A 13,123-nucleotide genomic window follows, 5' to 3' on the forward strand; every position below is an offset into this window, starting at 1 on the left:
CCCTGTTGTACTTTATTAGAACAGCCAAACTTTTTTCTTTAATTTAAAACCCCTTTTAATTTTATTTCTACATATTCTTTTACGCCCTGTGGCAGTAATTCTGTCTTTAGTATGGTTTCTTTGTTTCTTGTTAACTTAGTATATTTAAAATCCTTTACCCGTCTTGCTAGGGCTTCTTTTGTCAGAACTTAGACGACTTCCGCTCTAGTCTTGCACTACTTTTCACTTTTATGTCTTTGCGCGCCCCCGTGGTACATCGAAGTCCGTGGATGTGTGGACGTTTAATCGAATTTGTGCCTCCGAGTATATACTCCACATCGACCAAATTTGCATTTTAGCGACATTTTTCACATTCTAGCATAGAAATATTTTTATCGTAACCCTTCAGTGAACGAAGTAAGCGTCCCGACCTGTTTTGCCACCGCTCGTCGAAGTAAACTCGCGAACAGGCGTCGTGGCGGTCTACTTAGCGTCTTACAGACTGTCATTTTTCATATTTTTTCTTCTGGTGTTCAGGTGATTCACATATAGTTCCGCAGGGGTCATGATACCACATCTCATAACTAAATTAGCTGGCGTTCCAAACTGGTGTCTTGACTTTGTTATTGGCCGGTTAGATCAGAATCCTGCCTTCCATGACCCTTGGATTATAATTAGGAGGCGATACCTCAATGTACCGCAACCGCGTTCGTACGGCTTAGTTTAAGTGGGGAACAAACTGCATGTCACTCATGGCAAGCAGGGCAGTATTCATCATGGTCCGTTTCTCATCGTGACATCGCGGGACACGGGGCGGTCTATGGTTTCTGCGTCTTTACTCTTTCTGCTCAAGTTCATTACATGAGTGTTTACTAATTGATGCGTAAGCACTGCATGGCTATGTAGGCGCATTTCGCATGGGTATACAGTGCATTGCACTATTAGAGGCCCGATGTAGAATGCTTCTCCCAACTAAACCGCGGAATCCTCGCAGTTCAAATTTCGCGCAGAAATGGAATTTTATCGTTGGTATTTTTTAATACCAAATTTGTTAGGGATACTTGCCTGATTCAATCGAAATAAGTCGGATCTTCTTACTATATGCGGCGGCGGCGAAGCAAAAGAAACCATCGCTCCAAAGCTAACACCAGAGGCGACGTCTTGTGCTGCCCCCAACTCTGTCACAACAAAACAAGAGGCGAAAGAAGGTTGTTGCACCAGATGGCGCCATCAGTGATGATATATATATATATATATATATATATATATATATATATATATAATATATATAATTTGCTTCGCCGGTGAGAACCTCCGACGTCTTTTGAATAAGGCAGGTATCCCAAACAATACAACTCGCGGACTACACAGAAACGCTTGGGCTTACGCATTTGTTGAGCGCATAGAGTTCCTTACACTACCTAGAGGGAAAGCTGAGGGCGCTGCACTTCAGCCACCATGGGCGCGCTAAGAATCATGGGCCGGTGTGCTACTTGTTGCGGGACAGTCGGTTTTTCTCGGGTACGTGGAGTGGCGTTACTGCGATGTTTCTTTTTTGTCATCATCATCATCTGAAGGTGCGTACATAGACCGCGAAAGCCATAGTAGCGAAGGCGCTAAAGCAGACGTCGTCAATAAATGGTTTCTGTTTCCCGAAATTCCACTAAAAACTTTCTTAAGTGATTGTACAGCCATAAATATTTTCATAACGTTTTTTTATTTCAAAGTTTGCCTATTAAGTGCGAAATATTGGTATTTGTGCTGCTCAAAACTAAGCCAATAGGAGAAAGAGTCATCGCTTATATTGGATAAATCTCACACTGGCATTCTGTTTCTCTCTCTTTTTGTAATTTATAGTCACAATATTCCATCTTAGGACATTATTTACGGTAGAACAACGTTTATCTTTGCATTAGTTTTGGCCAAAAGTTGTAGTTCTGCACTCGGTAGCTCTCCGGCCCATGATGCTTTGAGCGCCCATGGTGGCTGAACTGGCTGTCTGGAAACTCCATGTAAACTCCCATAGACGGCAGCACAGCTTTCCTTCTAGTTAAGAGTAAGAAACTCTATGGTTGAGCGCATTTCTGTACTTATCTCAAAATGTTTTTAATCGTGAGGCGAGCAGCGTAGCAGTTCATGGAAGCTGTGAAATGTGCCGGGCCAGGCTTCTTTAACAGCGGAAACGATGACGGCGACAACGTCATTTACAACAAACTACCAAAATAAAAAATAAAAAGCAGCAAAGCTGCTTATCGAAGTGTCCTACCACCAGTGAAAAGCTGCAAAACATGTGGGAACGGCGTCATCTCCATTCTTGTGCACGAATTACATCACTTCGTCAGATGAGAGAATTACTGCCAGGATAATGTAGACCAAATAACCTAAAACCACGCTAAACCGTGTTGAACAAATCTTCTCGACATTTATTTTTAAGCCTTGTTAAACAGTTCCATTTTTTTGCATTACAGCATGGCATCCTTGCTGGAGGAGAGGCCTGCGTTACCACTACGTGATGCCACTGATCAAGCACGTACAATGACCAGTGATTGCACCTCCATCGGCCTCGGCGAGAAAACAGGTGGCGTTTTCGGGGCAGAGGTACACAAGTTTCACTATCCTGAAGGCTCTGAATTGTTCATCCTGAACTGTTATTGCTAGTGTGATATCATACGCGTTCCAAAACGCCAATTGGTACCGACTGTTTACTCAAGCGCAAATGAGTATTAAGCGTATTCAAATTTTAAGAAATTTCAATTATATTTGTTCTCGATTTTGAATGGTTGACATCGAACTATGCAGCTAAACAAATCGCTAGAAATCCATCACTGCAGCTTGTTTTAGAAAATAGGAAAATTTTAGGGGCAAGGGCTGATGGATGTCGCAACTAATGACTTTCCATTAGGACAAGGGAGACAGTTTTTGCCGTGTGTAATTAAACTAATGACTTTCCATTAGGACAAGGGAGACAGTTTTTGCCGTGTGTAATTAAACTAATGACTTTCCATTAGGACAAGGGAGACAGTTTTTGCCGTGTGTAATTAAACTAATGACTTTCCATTAGGACAAGGGAGACAGTTTTTGCCGTGTGTAATTAAACTAATGACTTTCCATTAGGACAAGGGAGACAGTTTTTGCCGTGTGTAATTAAACTAATGACTTTCCATTAGGACAAGAGAGACAGTTTTTGCCGTGTGTAATTATCGTAGGCTACTTGATATCCCCTGTGCTGTGAATCCAGGAAATATACCCGCCTGATCATGGGCTCATGTGCACGTTCAGAACAGGGCTGTATTAATCAGACCTCTCCAGAGCATTTCTTTCGTTTCCGATATGGGCGAGGAGGTTTGTGCAAAGAAAATGGGCTCTGCTTGCGCATATACATTGGGGTGTCTGACCACATTCTATTACTATGTTTACGAACAAGTATCGCTGGCTCAAGAAGCACTTATAAGACGCGAAACCTTGTTTGATTTCCCTGTCACTGGTTTAGTCAAGCGCTTGCATTACCCAGTACTTAAGTGCTTTCTTCTTGACATTCTTCATTGCACAAATATTTTATCTATGTTCTGAAGAAAGCTTGTCCTTAAGAGGAGAAGACACTGGTGTCTTCGGCAGTCTGTCTGTTTGTTAGAATTGTCGTATTGTCAATGATCTTTGTAAGTTTTGATCTTTGTAACCTAACATAACCTAACCTTATCTTGTCAGTTTGCTTCTGGAGCGTGCTGAAAGGAGATAGTATCGAAAACCGCGCACTACTGCGCGGGGCCATCCAACATTATCGTATGTTCTTGTCGCACTTTGCTTTGAACGCGTTTTCATCATAACCTTCATATACCGGACTATGCACACTGAAGGGTGAAGGCTTCTCCTGTATGCATCCGGATATCCCGCCCCTCTGCCAGCTGTATCCACTTTTTTCCACTACGAACTTTTAACCCCATCAGCACACCTAAATTCCTGCCGCCCCATGCTACGCTTTCCTCCTCTTACGATATTATTTTTTTTATCCTTGCATTGAAAGAACAGATGAGATAGAGGTGCCGTAGTGGAGGGCTTAAGCGTCTTGCTTACGTTGTGTATTTTCGCCTTACCCTGGCCATTATAGGTCACCCGAGAGTACGTTGATTTCACGTAGTTTCTTCCAAGACGAGCGGTGCAAACCGTATACAGTTATCTCCACGCAAAGCGAGGAACTCACAAGGATGTGTTCCGACGTGTTTGGCAGGCATTCATATATAAGTACATAAGGTGTGTCTTTAAACTGACGTATTTTATATGCATTTTCCCCTCCCCTGAATTAATCATAAGATTCGCTCTCGTGACCTCTTCATCGTCACGTGACTGAAAGGGAGGACGATGGGACCGGATATTATGCCTCCGACTTTGAGATGGGAAGGTTAGATCATAATGTTGCCTTCCACGACCCTTAGATTCCAGTTTGGAAGCGGGTTCAAGTGGGGAACAAACTTCATTAACTCGTGGCAGGCAGGGCAGTTTGCATTATGATCTGCCTCACAAGTGCGCCTCGCCAATGTGACATCGCTGGACACGGACGGTCTGTGGTTTATGTGTTGTTACTCTTTCCATGCTAATTGCATGATTGTTTACTTATTTTAAACATAATACGTGCAGCGCGGCCGTTACTGGGGGTTTATATTTTCTGCGCCAGGAATCGTTGACAGCGGAAAGATGATGACGACAATGTCATCTACAACAGAAATTACCAAAATAAAATAACATCAGACCGGCAGGCAAAGCTGCTAATCGAAGCGGCCTACCAGCAGCGAAAACTGCATGACATGTGGCAATGGCTTCTTTTGTGATCTTGTGCATGAAGTACATCACTTCGTCATATGAGCGAATTACTACCGGGATAATATATGCAAAACAACGTAAAGCCACTCATGTTAAACAGGCCTTTTCAACATATCTGTTTGCGCATCGTTAAAACAGCCCCAATCTTTACATTTCAGCACGCCATCCTTCCTGGAAGAGAGGCCTGTAGTGGGAACAAAGGCGTGCAGTGACGGGTGATTGCACCTCCAGCGGCCTCATCAAGAAAGCAGGTGGCGTTGCGGGCGACTGCGTGGCATGTGCATTTTGCCGCGGCAGGTATGCAAGTATCAGTATCCACCCTAAAGCGCTATTGCTAGTGTGAAATCTTAAATGATAAGGCATTCTGATTTTGAATGCCGTTTGAAACCTTTACATATTGTGCTTCGCCAATTCTGTTTTTCGGCGACCGCCGAGTTGACTTGCTATATTTTCGGCAGAGTTGGTGAGGGAGCCAGCCGGCAATCACCCCCCTAACGCCACCATATCGTGCCTTCTTTCGGGTAAAGACGTCACACCCCTTTGCCTGTTACGGCAGGCCTCTGGTTAAATCACTTTGCTACTGTGCCTGAGGCCGCTGGTGCGATTACAGTAGTGGCAGTTGTATTCCGATTAAGTTCTGCCTTTCAGGGTACGAGGGTTTCCTTGCGGTGAATCCTATTTTTTCGCACACGTACACTTCTGCTCATTCTGCCGCTACTCCCTCTCATTAGGATATGATTGTGAGTGACTACACTATGTACACGACCCCTCGGCTTCGGATAAAAGCCCCGAGCCGCATGAACGCGCCTGAATTGGGCGGAATTCGTACCAATTCACCTCAGTGACCATGACCCTGGCAGTTCAGGTCGTAGTTGCTAGCAGGTAGGAGTTGGTACTATTTGGTTAGCAGGTAATTTCACGTCTAGAGACAGATGACAGGGCCGAGTTGATGTATTAGCGAACTCGGCTAGCTCCTCTCATGTGAAGATTTTTATCAAACCAACTGGTACACTTGAATAAAGATTTAAGGATTCCGCTCGTGAGCCACTCTGACAGTTTTGTACATTATGGCTTTGTTTAGGACAGGCTTGCTTGGGGTTGTCTTGAACACACGTATTCTGACAGAGCGAGCAGTATAGTTCGTTAGCGTTAACGGCAATACGCTGAGAAAAGCTTTTACGCTTGGCGTGTCAGTTATTTCCTGTGTAGCTTATGTGTCTCTCATATTATCCTCCACGACAGCTCTTACCCAGATATTCTCATCTACACGACACAGATCGCAACAGTTAGAGGCATTTACTGCAAAACTACAGTCACGACAACCCAATTAATATATAGTATATTTTGCTTTTTCCTGACCAACGGATTTCCAAAAGAAAACGAGAGCAGCGCCTGGCGGATGAGACGGAAACACCAAGCAAGGAAGCAGGTTTGCCTGCGGCCAACTGCACCCCATCCAGCACGTGCGTCTGGATGCATCTTACACCAGGTGCGTAATCGGTGTTCAAATCTTGGCGTCCTCTAATTCAACACGCCATTGAGCCAAGTACATTACGTCATTATTGCTCCCGTAGAATAGCGTGACCAGCAACTCAAATACTTATCCCAAGTTTTTATCAGAATGGATGGGCGGCTCCATCGAAATCCAAGATGTTCGAAATCCATATTATTCGAACAGAATTGCGATCTTCAAAAATATTTATTATTTAATATCTACTGCAAGCCCCATGTAATGCTTGCGTAATACTGGTGTGTCAACGGGTAGAGGCCCGGGCGTCGCCCTTCGTGAGGGCAGTGTACTTAAATAATATCTAGTTCGCAAAATATTATACCGTAATAGAAGCCGACCGACAGGGCACGTCTCTTCGATTTTTTTCTAAAGGGCGAACACCATTATGGTGCCCGGCTACGGTTAAGCGTCACGCTATATATCTCGCCAACCACTACATATCCCACAACCACGAACCAGGAATTGGAAACACGCTAGTTAAGGTGTAAGCTGAGTGCAAGACAGGCACCACGGGTAGGAAGTTTATTCATGAGAAAAAGCAGCTTCGTACTCGGCATCCCAGAGCCTTTGGTGTGAAGCATGGACTGGCCGCAGCCAGACAGAAGGGCGCCGTAAATCACAGGAGGGCACCGAATGCCATTGCGATGCCTCACACCACAGCGCGGCTAATAGCCGCTGATCCGTCATGGCATCAGAATGCGGTGGCTTTGTGCCTGCACTATAAGCCTCTTACCGTCCGCAACCAACGACCAGTTTACACGAGCGCCTGTCTACAGAGGTTGGGGAGCGCGCATGGCCGCCGCCAAGGCGATGTTTCTCTTAGCACCGCTAAGTCAGAGGTACCGAACTTTCGAAGCTTTAGAAAATGCGAGAGGCGCGGGAAGGCAGTGATGTAAGAAAGTGCTTCACTAAATTGTCATAAATACTTTAATGCGAGTATGGCGATGGGTTACTCTAGAGCGTAGGTGCATTACCACATGCGACCTTCGAATCCCGGCCTCGGCGGCAGCTTGATGGAGGCGAGAAGCAAGGCGCCCTTGTGCTGTGCGATGTTTGTGCACGTTAAAGAACCCCAGGTGGTCGAAATTTCCGTAATCCTCCACTACGGCGTCTCTCATAGCCTGAGTTGCTTTAGGACGTTAAACCCCACAAACCAAACCAAACCTTTCTATTTTTTCTTGGTCTGCGGAGAGGATTTAGCGCACGCTGCCTAAAGTACGTACAAGATGGGCGATGCGGCGGGCCAGTCGGTTTGTCTAAACGTTTACAGCATTTCACACTGTTCCTAATATTTTGAGGATCTATTTTTAATGTTGTTTTGGGGGAGAGAGTGTTTACAACATATAACTGGTAAAAATGAAGTGGAAGTTTTAACAGCAATGAACGAATCCTGCTTATGTTTATAGCGATTGGTTGTGGTTTTAATAAGGGGTGGACCTTGAGGACTTTAAAATAGGCCCCGGAGCCCAATCTGTTGTTCTGGGCTACGTTGAAATCTGGCATATCTATGAGAATGCAGAAGGGGTCTGCCTAAATATTATCCAATAAATGGTTTGGTTTGGTTTGTGGGGTTTAGCGTCCCAAAGCGACTCAGGCTGGGAGACGCCGTAGTGGAGGATTCAGGAAATTTCGAACGTCTCTGGTATAATCTTAGATGAAAGTCGTATTGTATATAATGTGGTTTATTTTCGTTTGTAGCATTTGAGGTTGCCAGCCATGTGCTCAATGTGCTCTATTTGATAGCTCGTATATTCGAAAGCGCGGAATTTATTTCGTACTACTTGTTTTAAAGCTATGTAATTGCTGTTTTTAACGCCTTACTTGGCTAGTAAAAAAGTTCTGCGGACAGGGGCCTGACGCGCTGCAGTTTGTTGTACATCGGGCGCTATCTAGGGGCCGTCACGTTAGATTGTATAGGTTCAACGTTGGTCTGTGTGACCATATTCGATGCAACGGTTCGCTTCATTTCGGGGGCCAAGGGTTGAACCCTACTTGTGGCGCCATGTAGGAGGTGGACGCCAAAGTTAGAATATTTACCCCCTACTTAAGCCTGGTTATATCTAGCGAAAACACTCGCCGCAGTGCGACAGTGATTGAGTGCAATGCATAAACTTTCAGCGCTAAAAGCATAGCCCGAGAATATTAGGGAAATGCATGCGAAAATTACATATGCATGTGCTAATCTTCATCGTTATAGCCACTGGCATGCATCACGTACTGGCGCGCCCCAGGGCGAAGTTGGTCGCTTTCTTCGTGGTTAGCTACGCCTGACGCTCTGCTGCAAGTTCATCCTGAGCAGCTGAATCCATCTGTATCGCCTGAATAAGCACACCTCTACACACCCCTACATGTATTTCACTTGCCAGATCGAAAACCATTATCTCTGCGTAATAAGCCGATGGTTAACACTCTCGGCTACTGCGTCGTAGGTTTCTGCGTCGTCGCTGTACCTATTGTTCCTTGAATATTTGTTTGCTTATTTTAAACCTGGTGTGTGCAGTGTAGCATTTCTTGGGGCTGAAATGCGCCACGCGAGGCGTGCTGACCAGTGCGCAAGAAAAGATAGCGACAAGGTCATCTACAACTCATATTAACAATAATATATATGGAGAGCGGTAGGCAAACCTTCTAATCGAAGCGGCCTACTACTGGCTTCATCTGTTAATTTTTGGTAGAGATGACATCACTTCCTCATGAAAGGGAATAACTGCCAGGATAACTAAGTTAAAAGAGTAAAATCATGCTAACTCTAGTTTAAAAGGACCTGCCCCATTCTTTACATTCCAGCATGACATCTTTGCTGGATGAGAGGCCTGTTTCCACTCCATGCTGCCACAGAAAAAAACTCACAGCGGCCTGAGCAAAAAAGCAGGTGGCGTTGCAGCGTCTCACCATCTGAAGTCGGCAGCCACTGGTAAGGAAGTTTCAATGCCCCTCACATGACCTGTTGACTCTTTGTGTTAATCCTCAAACGCCATTGGTAGTGTGAAATCTTGCAAGTTGCCCCACTCCCACTGAAATATAAAGTGCAATGACAGATTGGAGAGCTGTCGTTCGGTTCCTTGAGTGTAGATGGTGCTGATGAATGACGCAAATGAAGATTTTGCTGGAGAAAAAGAGAAACAGTTGTTACTTTAATCATCAATCATAATGTCTCTCATGTTTTCCGTGCCGTACGTCCAGCCTGTGTACCCGCCTGTTAAAGCTTGCGCACACATTCAGAGCAGTGCTCTGATGATCAGAATGCTCCGAAGGATTTATTCTTATTTATATTATTAGCTGCACGATGAGCTAAAAGGTTCTCTACGTAGGTATATACATTAGAGGTTCTTGCCGCAATCTGTATTTAATAATGAACGAGCATCGCTGGCAGATGAAGCACTTAGCAGACCCAAAGCTTGGGTCGCTTTCTGTGTCATTAATGTATTCATGCGCTCACTTTGTCTAGTGATAAAGCGCTTTTTACTAGCCATTCCTCAATCTAAAAATATAGAAATATGTGATTTTATAAAGTTTTGTGCTGAATGAGACATTGCCCTTAAGAGGACAGGACATCGCTCTTGTCTGCTTTTTGTGATCGAATTGTCATGTTGTCAAGGATCATTGTAAAATGTTCATTTATACCTATATCTCTCGACGCAATGCGTTACCATTTTTGTTCTGGAGCGAGATGATATTTGATGTAGGTAGATTGTTGGTTATCTCTCAGAAGTGCTTGTGCGTCGTCCAGCATTACCGTACGTGCTTGTCGCACATTTGTTTGATTGCTACTTTATCATCTGCATCAGCTTGACTATATATACCCACTGCAGGGCGAAGGCCTGTCCCATATTCCTCCAATTAACCCGGTCCTGTGCTATGTGCTACCTGCATCCAGCTGACCCCTCCGAAGTTCCAACCGCCTCCCTCCTGACTTTCTGCCGCCCACTACTAAGCTTTCATTCCCTTGGAATCCAATGTGTTGTCCTTCGCGGCCATCGGGTATCCTCTCTTCCAGCCACATACGTGCTCTGCCCATGGCCATTTCGTCGTCATGATTTCCGCTAGAACGTCAATAGCTCGAGTTTTCTCTGGCCGACTCTGGATGCATTCCATCTCTTAACGTTACATCTACCATTTTCCATTCCAATGCCCTCTGCGTTATTCCACAATTTAAGTAGAACCCATTTCGGGGGCTTCCACGTTTCAGCCCCATAGGTGAAGTTAAGATGGAACTGTTAGATACTAAATTTCCTCTCAAGCCATGCCGGTAATCTGGCTTTCATTATGTTCGAGTACTTGTCAAATGCGCTCCATCCCAATCTTCTCCTAATTTTTCCCTTTCATGATCCAGATCTGTGGTTACTACCTCTCCTATGTAGACATTTTAGCCATACAATTTCAGTGCTTCGCTGCCTATCGTAAGCTGCTGTAGCTTCCCGAGGCTGTTGATCATTACTTTCGTCTTCTGAATAATAATGTTTAGAGAAAGTCATTAGCGAATCACTGATTACTGAGATATTCTCGACCAACTCTGAACCCTAGCTGCTTCCTTTCCATGTCTATTGACTCCTCTAACCCAGGTGTAAATAGTGGTTGGGAAATCGTGTCTCCCTGATACCTCGCTTTGAATTTTATTACTTTCTCTGTGCATAACTATAGCTGCTTTGCAGCCTTCATAGATATTGTACAGAACTTTCACATACGGCTCATTAAAACGTAATTTCGCAATATCTGATGAGTGCCGAGGTTTCTACTGTGTCAAAAAGATTTTCGTAATCTATGAATGCTATGTATACGTGTTGCTATATTTAGAGCATTTGGCTAACAACTTGTTTTTAGTACCGACATAATCGAAAATATTGTCGTTTCCGAAAAATTGCTTGATCATTTAATTAATTAAAGTCTAAGGTTGCCCTGACATTATTAGCGATTACCTTACCTAATACCTTATACGGGATGCAATTAGGCTGATTGGTCTGCTTTTTGTAGGGTCTTAGCGTCCCCTTAGGAGCGAAGATAATATTGGCGTTGTTCGTTTATTCCGGTTTCATCAATGTCACCAGGCATTGCATATACAGTGTGGCTAGTGTTCCTTGCACGATATCTCCCTCAACCGATCTGTCACCAAATATATAGTTACCTGAACATCCCCAGCTGCTTTCCCCTTTTTGAATAGCTGCTAAAGCTTTCATAACCTCATTCTCCATTGCTGGCGCAACGTCTGAGAGCTCTTCACTACTGTAAATCTCGTTATTATCCTGACTACTTTGGATTGACTTCAGAAAATCAATTTTACTTTTAATTCCCTTCCACCGCGCGATTATTTTTGGCCAGAAAGCAGCACGCTTTTGCCTGTCAGTGTAGGCCTACGGTGAAAGCCCTTTTATATATTGTGCCTGAGGATGGTGGCCCGATTTCAGCAGCGGTAGCTGCATTTCGATTAAGGACTGCCTTTGTGGTTAAAACGCGACAAGATTAATTGCTCCCCTCTGTCAGTACCTTTGCGGTGAATTTTAATTTGTGCCAATAGCACTTCGGCTCACTCTATAATTAGTCCATTTCATGGGCGTAGGATGGCAAGTGAGCCCTCAATGGGAACGACTACTCGACTTCGGATAAAAGCCCTGCTAACAAAGCCGGTTGAATGCGCTTGACCTTGACGGGGGCATTCGAACCTCAACCTCCATGAACATTCCCCTTGCAGGTGGTAGTTTTTAACTCGCGTGGCTGGACACTGATTAGTTGGCTGATTTTTGTCGTCAGAGGACCACATGACAGGGCCGAGTTAGGATCTGCCAACTCGGGTATCTCCTCATGTAAAGGAGGATGATATTTTAATCAATCACTCCTGTACTCTTGTACACTGTACGCTGCCAGAATTTTACATTATGTCTTCATTAAGCGAGGCTTTCTCAGGGTAGTCTTTCACACAAAGTAGCAGCATAATACTAAGGTGTATCGGTGGGGTAGGGGCATAATATTTGGGGCTAACTACTGTTCAAACGAATAGCATAGTGTATTAAGGTTATCCGCAGTTTAGAGCCTTTAAGGATGTCGCGCGCCAATTCATACAAGAGGAGCCAAAGTGTCCTACATATTTTAGTCCTCGACAGCCCTTCCTGTTCTCCCCATCGACCTGATACATGTGCCCGTGCACCGTCAGAGCGAGATTGAACAAATGATTTATTTTCTATTTCTTACCAGTTGACGGCTACGAAAAATGGGACCAGCGTCTTTGAACAGAGGCCAACTCACGGACATAGATGAGCCTTACAGCAGGTGTGAAATCAGTGTTCAGAGCATGGTCTTGTATCTTGTAACGCGCCACTAAGCCACTATTACGCCAATACTGCTGCTGCGAGACTATATATCTCGAAACTCGAATACTGGTCCGGTTTCATCGAAAAAAAAAAAAAGATGTTGGAAACCAATGTTATTCGGACAGAACTTTGATCCTGAATAATATTGTTTATTACATACTTTGAGCGTCATGTTTGAGCTATTGCAGTATTTCACAATAGAAATAATGGCGTAAATCTGCTGTCATCATATAGAGGGCGCCGCGTTTCGTGAGGACGGGCTCTTTAACCCTATCGAGTTGCTCGTAAAATATATTAGTTGGGGGTTTGGATAACGCGCTACAACTAGCTCAAGAGGCGACATGTTCGACTGCTGAATGTGTACGAGATAAGCGTTCGGCATGGCACAAAGGTCGTATGATTTTACGAAGGGGCAAGTACTATTCATGTGCCCGGCTGAGTTAAAGAGGTGGACAAGAGAAGCGCGCAGCTAGGGTATGGTGAACCACGCAGGCAAGAGGATGTTCTCGCGTTGGCG

The sequence above is a fragment of the Amblyomma maculatum genome, chromosome 8 (assembly GCF_055883805.1).
Source record: "Amblyomma maculatum isolate TAMU_Amacu chromosome 8, ASM5588380v1, whole genome shotgun sequence".
Taxonomy (NCBI): domain Eukaryota; kingdom Metazoa; phylum Arthropoda; class Arachnida; order Ixodida; family Ixodidae; genus Amblyomma; species Amblyomma maculatum.